Below are 8,007 nucleotides of genomic sequence, written 5' to 3'. Positions count from 1 at the left end.
GGCTCTGCCACCCAGGCTGGAGTGCAGTGGCCGGATCTCAGCTCACTGCAAGCTCCACCTCCTGGGTTCACGCCATTCTCCTGCCTCAGCCTCCCAAGTAGCTGGGACTACAGGTGCCCGCCACCTCGCCTGGCTAGTTTTTTGTATTTTTTAGTAGAGACAGGGTTTCACCGTGTTAACCAGGATGGTCTCGATCTCCTGACCTCGTGATCCACCCGTCTCGGCCTCCCAAAGTGCTTAGTGTGTCTATTCTTATCAAAAGGAAGAATCTTCTTTAGTCACCCATCTGTAAGACTATCCCACACTTATCCAGAATTGTCTTACATGCCAATGCCTACGTCAGTTCACTTTTGAGTAGACTGGGATTATGATTATTTTAGACCAATTGTTACAGGACCACCAGGTTCATATGCCTGCTGTGGAATAACAGACCAACACACTGAGACAGCAGAGTTAGCAGCAGAGAGTTTAATGAGTACAGGGCAGCTGAGCAAGGACATGGAAAAAACCCTCAAATCCATCTCCATGACGAGTTCTGGGCTGAGGTTTTTAAGGGGTTGTGGACAGCTAGGGGTTGGAAAATTGAGGTTGCTGATGGGTCAGAAGAAGAGAGATGAAATCATCAGGATGTGAAAACTGCATTCTTTGGTGAGTCAACACCTCATGGGGTCCTTCAGACCTGCTGGCATCAGTAGTTTCACATCAGTAGTTTCACCGGTATGCAGGACTTCAAATAATATCTCAAATGCAAAAAAGCTTCACAATGCTTAAGATGTTATCTAGGGGAACTATAATCTTGTGACAGGGTCTATATGATTCTGGGGCAACAGGCAGGAAACAACCATGAGGAAGCAGGTCAGACAGCAAGCTGACTGAACGATTAATGCTGAATGTTCTCCAAGCTTGGTTCATTTTTGTTTCTCTCCTTCCCTTCTTCCCTGGTTAATTTTATGCAGTTGATAGGGACAGTTTCACAGTCATAGCTCAGTGTGAAGCGCTAGGGAAAAACAGCCTGCCATGAAGCTCATGGCAGCACTATATCTGAACAAAATTGGGGTCCTGTTAGCAGGAAGAAAGGAGATCTCTTAAGAAATAGGGTATATGGTGTCTGTCACACTTTCAGCAACTAAATAGAATTTGCAATTAGGTGTCATCAATGTCCATCATTTCTGTCCAGTGGAAGTAATAAAAGTAATGGGACCATCTGGCACTTAAAGCATTCATCAGATTTATCCACAAAACTTTAAGGTGTAAAATCTATTTCTTACCTATTTCCTTCATCTTCAACTTCCCAAGACATAGAAATAACTATGGAATCTCACCAGCAGAGGGCTAAGAATTTATGCAGGTAATTTTATTATTATTATTATTACTATATTATCTTTATTTGATAATAAAGAACATGTAGGAAAACTTTTTGAGTAGTGTTTACCTCTTGGCATACTAAAACTGTCATTTCACTGCTTCATAAAAATAAATACTTTGATTCTCAGTTAGTAGGAGATGATAACCTGGACTTAGTATTTGCTCTCACATCTTTACTTCCTATCCCTGCCACTATGCATTAAAGCATCCCTAACTACATCGGTGAGGGTATTATCCAGATTGTAAATAACTGGTAGGAGTTCTAATGCATGGAATATAAAATTTAGCCCAAATCCAATGCCAAACAATAAGAGCATTCTGAGAGAAGATGACTCTTTCAACACCTTCTTCAATGGGACTATTGTGGTCAAGCATGACTCCACAAAATTGTTTGTGGACCTAGAGCCAATATTTGCTGATGAAGTTTGCCCTAGGATGCGATCACTAGCAAAGAAGATGCATCAAATAGCTTTGCCTCTAGTCACCACACTACTGAAAAGGAAAGCATTCACCAAGTGTTGGATAGGATTCAGAAGCTAGCTAACCTAAATACAGGTCTTCAGGCTTTTTTGAATTTTTGTTGGTTGGTGGTAAATACAGTTTTTATTTTGCCTTTCGGTTGATAGAATCTCTATCAGTTGATTATAGGACCAAAATTCTCCATTTACCCAGCTCCTTAGCTTTCCTTAGCTTAAGCTGAGGTCTTCAACTCCAGCAACTCTTTAGCACTTTGATAGTGTCTTCATATTAGATAATGAGGCCATCTGTAACATTTATGTAGAAACCTTAATATTGCATAGCCAATATACGACAACCTTAAGCACATTTGCAACCAGTGTGTATTTTCCATCACTGTTTCTCTCAAATTTCATGGCGCTTTGAATGTCAACATATCAAAATTTTATACTTATTCTCTATCTTTATGTTTACTTCCCTCTATATAAATATCCCACCTATCTCTGCTTGGAAAACCTACCACAAACATTTTCTGTAGCAGAGATAACTAGTGCTTGCTCTGAGCTAGCCAACCAGATGATATGTGACACTTGAAATGATACATGTATGACTCACTACCTATTGTACAGTATTATGGTGATAATGTGTTATTACTATATCAGCATAATATAGTTTCCACAAATATGAAGGTTGCATTGCCACCATCAAGACAAGTTTGCAGATCTGTGCCTCTCTGGCTTCAAGGTTGGCATCAATTATCAGTGTCCCACTGCAGTTCTAGTAAAGACTGCCAAAACAAATGCAGTTGTGTGCTCATGGAGCAATACTGCAGTCACAGCTGAAGCCTGGGCTTGCCTAGACCACAAGTTGGTCATGCCAAGAGTGCCTTTGTTTACTCTGTGTAAGGGCGAAGAGATGAAAGAAGGGGAGTATTCAGAAACATGGATGGCCTAAGGAAAGGTTATAAGGTAATGTGGATTTCAGAGGATGGGGGAAAGGAGAGAAATATAAGTTGTCTATTCCCTTTAACTTGCCACATCTTAGCACAGCTTATCTTTAACTTAAATCATCAGTGTCTGGTTAGATTGTCTTTACTTTCAAGTGTAATCACTCCTACATAACTCATGTGTAACTACAAATTTTTTTTCTATTTTCATCCAGGAAAGTAAAGGCTTTAACAAACAGAATGACATATAGATGTGTGTATGCATGAGGGTGTGTGGAGAGAGATGACAGAAAGAATAAGTTTAAGGCTGCGTGTGGTGGCTCACACCTGTAATCCCAGAACTTTGGGAGGCCCAGGCAGGTGGATCACTAGATCAAGAGTTCAAGACCAGCCTGGTGAATATGGTGAAACCCCCCTATACTAAAAGTACAAAAATTATCTAAGAGTCATGGAGGACACCTGGAGGGTGACTGTAATCCCAGCTACTCAGGAGGCTGAGGCAGGAGAATCAATTGAACCTTGGAGGCAGAGGTTGCAGCAAGCCAAGATCTCACTACTGCACTCCAGCCTGGGCAACAGAGCAAGATTGCATCAAAAAAAGAAGAGAAGAGAAGAGAAGAGAAGAGAAGAGAAGAGAAGAGAAAAGAAAAGGCTTAAGAAGGAAAGGTTATCATCCCTGAACTCGAACCTGAAATACCTGTTGTATTTACAAATCCCAAGTAACTCTGCTCATGCTCCTCTCTAGTTTTATTTTTCTTCCTCTTACTGACTACAGTCTAGCTGCATTAGCAGGCAGATCCTGATGCATTTAGACCATAAAGCCTAGAAAGTCATTTTATGTTATACACTTTTATTATTATATTTTGAAGTTATTATATTTTGTCTCCAGTCACTGTTTCTTAAGTAGTTAAGTCGAACAATAAAGTGTGAAGATAGTGGTGTTGGCAGCAGCAGAGGAACCAGCGGCCCGGGCTGGTCCCAAGTAGCGGAGGCAGCAGAGCTGAGTTGCACCCCAAGTGCTGGATGCCTCAACTGGAGGCCATCAGCGAGCTGGGCTGCTGTCACTCGCTGGAAGAGGCAGTGAGGCCAGAGCGCCACCCAGTGCCCCCAGGCACGCCTGCAGCTGCCCAGCCAACTGCTCTGCCTGGCTGACCTAGTGAAGCAGTTACGTTGTCTGGGGTATATACCCTGGAGTTCGTCCTTGCATGCCAGGAAAATTTAGGACATGGACACACACCAATAATTTTGGAGAAGAGGTTTAATAGGCAGAAGAGAAGAGATAGAGAAACAGCTCTCTTTATAGAGAGAGGGGTCTCTGAGCTGAAAGGACCGGCTGCTCGGCCAATGCACCTGATTTTTTAGTCAGGTTTGAGGAGGCAGTGTCTGATTTACACAGGGCTCACAGATTCGTTCGGTCAGGTATGACTTTTACATAGCGAGTGAGAAAGACTGGTCACCCCACCCTGATCTTATTATGCAAATAGATTTTCCAGTTGATCCTGGCGCCATCTTGTCTGCTCCTAACTGTACACTGGCTGGCAGAGACGGGAGGATGGAGCCGCCATCTTGAACATATCTAGTCCCTAGTTCCTGCTGGCATTCTTCCCTGCAAGCTCCCAACTTGCTTGTCTATGTCTGCAGTTCAACTTTACAGGCTGCCCTTTGTTAGAAAATGATTTGGGGCTGCTTTTCATTAAAAAGAAAAGCATTACCGAGGACTCCCATACCCTTACTATTGGCCTAAGTAATTTCTTCTTTATCACCAGCAGAAAGTGCAGCACTCTAGCTGCACACCTGCTGGGCCTAGGCCTGCAGCATGCCATGTGGCCCCAGTGAGGCCCTACAGAGCAGGCAGCCATGGGAAGTCTGCAAGGTGCTGTGCAGGGCACTCTGCAGCTGTCCTACCTGGCAGTGGGCTTAGGAGACCCTTCGTTTGTTCCCTACCTGGGCACCATGTGTTTCCATTGTTGAAGAAAAGACTCAAACTTTGTAAAATATTTGGAGAGATATTTATTCTAAGCCAAATTTGAGTGACCATGACCCGTGACACAGCCCTCAGGAGACCCTGAGAACATGTACCCAAGGTGGTCGGGGAGCAGATTGGTTTTATATATTTTAGGGAAACATGAGACTTCAAGTACATTTAAGAAATACATTGGTTCCATCCAGAAAGGTAGGAGAACTCAAAGTGTGGGGAGGGGAGGGGAGCACGGAACTTCCAGCTTATAGGCAGATTTTAAAAATTTTTAGTTGACTATTGGTTAAGTTTATCTAAAGACCTGGGATCAATGGAAAGGAAATATCTGGGTTGCTATAAGAGGTTATGGAGAGCAAAGTTTTATCATTACAGATGAAGCCTCCAAGGTAGTGGGCTTCAGAAAGAATGGGTTGTAAAAGTTTCTTAGACTTAAGGTTTATGTTGATGTTAATGCTGGAGAGTTATAATGAGGCATGTCTAACCCCCACTTCCCATCATGACCTGAACCAGTCTCTCAGGTTAAATTTTAAGAGCGCCCTGGCTGAGGAGGAAGTCCATTCAGGTAGTCTGGCTGGTGGTGGATTTAGAATTTTATTTTTGGCTTACACCATTAGCTCAGAGGTTCATTGATGATATCCCTCAAGTCTGACAAGCGGAGACCTCTTCTGGTGGTGTTACCGCAACACTGGCCTGAGTTCTTTGGCTCACTCATAAGTAAAAATTAACACCAGTGTAAACAGGAATTTATTTCAGGCAAGTTTTAATAGGCTTGTGGCTCTAGCAGCACAAGGGAGCAGAGTATAGAAAAGGAGTCCTGATGTTATCTCCCAAAAGGGTTCTGCTCTTGTCATTTTAAGGAAGTTGAGGCAGGAATAAGGAGCATTGTGTAGGCAATGTTTAGGAAGGGTATTCTCTGTACCTACACAGTACGGTCTCATGCCCAAACATGAAGCACATGTGTCAGAGGCATTTGAACCAGAATCACTCCATCTTGAATAGGGGCTGGGTAAAATAAGGTTGACACCTACTGGGCTGCATTCCTGAGAGAATAGGCATTCTTACTCACAGGATGAGATAGGAGGTCGGCACTAAGTACAGGTCACAAAGACCTTGGTGATAAAAAGAGTGGTAAAGAAGCCAGCCAAAACCCACCAAAACCAAAGTGGCAACAAAAATGACCTCGGGTCATCCTCACTGCTCATGCATTAGCATGCTAAAAGACACCTACCAATGGTGGCTGAGGCTCCAGCAGGAGAAGAAGCCCAATATCTTGAACAACACGATCAAGGAGTTCAGAGCGGTACCTGGGAATGTGGACCCAATGCTGGAGAAGAGGTCGGTGGGCTGCTGGCGCTGTGCTGTTGTGGGCAACTCAGGCAACCTGAGGCAATCATCGTATGGGCCTGAGATAGACAGTCACAATTTTGTGCTCAAGATGAACAAGGCACCCACGGCAGGGTTCGAAGCTGATGCTGGGAGCAAAATAGCCCACCTCTGGGGTACCCTGAGAGCTTCCGGGAGTTCGGGGACAATGTAAGCATGGTCCTGGTGCCCTTCAAGACCATTGACTTGTTGTGGGGGGTGAGAGCCACCACCATGGGTGCCATTTCCCACACCTACACCCCGTTCCCTGCGAAGATCAGAGTGAAACAAGATAAGATCCTGATCTACCACCCAGCCTTCATGAAGTATGTCTTCAATAACTGACTGCAGAGCCACAGGTGGTACCCATCCACCGGTATCCTCTCAGTCATCTTCTCAATGCACATCTGCGATTAGGTGGACTTGTATAGCTTCTGAGCAGACAGCAAAGGGAACTTACACCACTACTGGGAGAACAACCCGTCTGTGAGGCCTTTTTGCAAGATTGGGGTACACGATGCAGACTTTGAGTCTAACATGACAGCCACCTTGGCTTCATCAATAAAATCCGGATCTTCAAGGGGAGATGATGCAGTGAAGGGTTGAGGATGGATGCACTGTCATGCCTCTGTGTTTCGAGCCCCAGCATCTTGCCAGAGCCAGTTCATCCAGGAGCTTGGAGGGTCAGCCTCAGGTGTGTGCCTGGGTGCCACTCACAGCCTCTTGCACCCAGCCGTTGGCAGTATCTACTCGATCACTATCAAGCGCCCAGAGCCGTCCTCAAAACCTGTCTTGGGGTGGGGACGTGCCCCAGGGCTGGGGAGATGCTGGAAAAGGTTCAACCTCCACACATTAAAATCATTTTGACTTCTGGGGTGGGCTTGGGGAACAAATGTGGAAGATGCCCATATTCTGAGAGACATCATGGATTCCCAAGGAAGATAGAGAGACTTGAGTGGTGATTACCTCCAGCGCAGAGACACGCCAGGTGGTGTCGGCACTGGGGGCGAGATGCTGCCCTTCTTTGCATGAAGCTTGGCCTCTCCCTTGGCGTGATAACCCTGTCATCCCCTTCTTCCCAAAGCTCATTTAAGCGCCACCAGAGGCTTCTACCCCAAAGATTTTCACAGAAACTTGAGGCCAGGTGCCGTGGCTCACACCTGTAATCCCAACAATTTGGGAGGCCACGGCAGGAGGATCACTTGAGCCCAGGAGTTTGAGACCAGCCTGGACAACATAGTGAGACTCCTGTCTCTACAAAAATAAAAGATTTAAAAAAAATTAGCCAGGCATGGTGGCACACACTTGTAGCCCCAACTACTAGGGAGGCTGAGGTGGGAGAATCTCTTGTACCCAGGAGTTCAGGGCTGCAATGAGCTGTGATCATACCAATGCACTCCAGCCCAGAGTGAGACCCTGTCTGAAAGAAAGAAAGAAAGGAAGACAAGAAAAGAAAAGAAAAGAGAAAAGGGAAAAAACAAAACAAAACAAAACTTGGCACCGTGTTTCTCACTCCTGAAGATGCCTCTTCCCAAGCAGATATTCCTTTGAGCAGATCAGACCATTTCCATGTGCCTTTGTATTTGGCGAAGAAAAGCATGTATTGGCTGAAATAAAGCAAAAGCCCCTACTTGGGAAAAGGGACCCCCACCGGTGGCCCCACTTGCTCTGTAGCTGGAAACATCTTTTACATCTTTTCTGGTTTCCTGAGCTAGGACCTGAATTGGAACAAAGCTCTGAGGATACTCAGTGCCCCCCAGCAGCATGTCAGAATGGGACCGTATATTCTCATTCTCATTCTCAGACTATTCAGTATTGTGCCCTTAACCTCCAAGGCCACACAGGAGGCTTCCAGCAGCATTTTCCCCAAAGGCCCGAGCTCAGGGTCAAGTCCCTTCTG

At 45.1% G+C, this 8,007-nt stretch overlaps 1 pseudogene; it reads left to right on the top strand.

Moving 5' to 3' along the window:
• Nucleotides 1-3,372: 3,372 nt before the first annotated feature.
• On the top strand, nt 3,373-6,863 carry LOC110743286 (annotated as a pseudogene).
• Nucleotides 6,864-8,007: the final 1,144 nt, after the last annotated feature.

This window comes from Papio anubis, chromosome 3 (genome assembly GCF_008728515.1).
Source record: "Papio anubis isolate 15944 chromosome 3, Panubis1.0, whole genome shotgun sequence".
NCBI classification, from domain to species: domain Eukaryota; kingdom Metazoa; phylum Chordata; class Mammalia; order Primates; family Cercopithecidae; genus Papio; species Papio anubis.
Note: the sequence above shows the minus strand (reverse complement) of the source record. Positions and strands in the feature narration are given on the sequence as shown.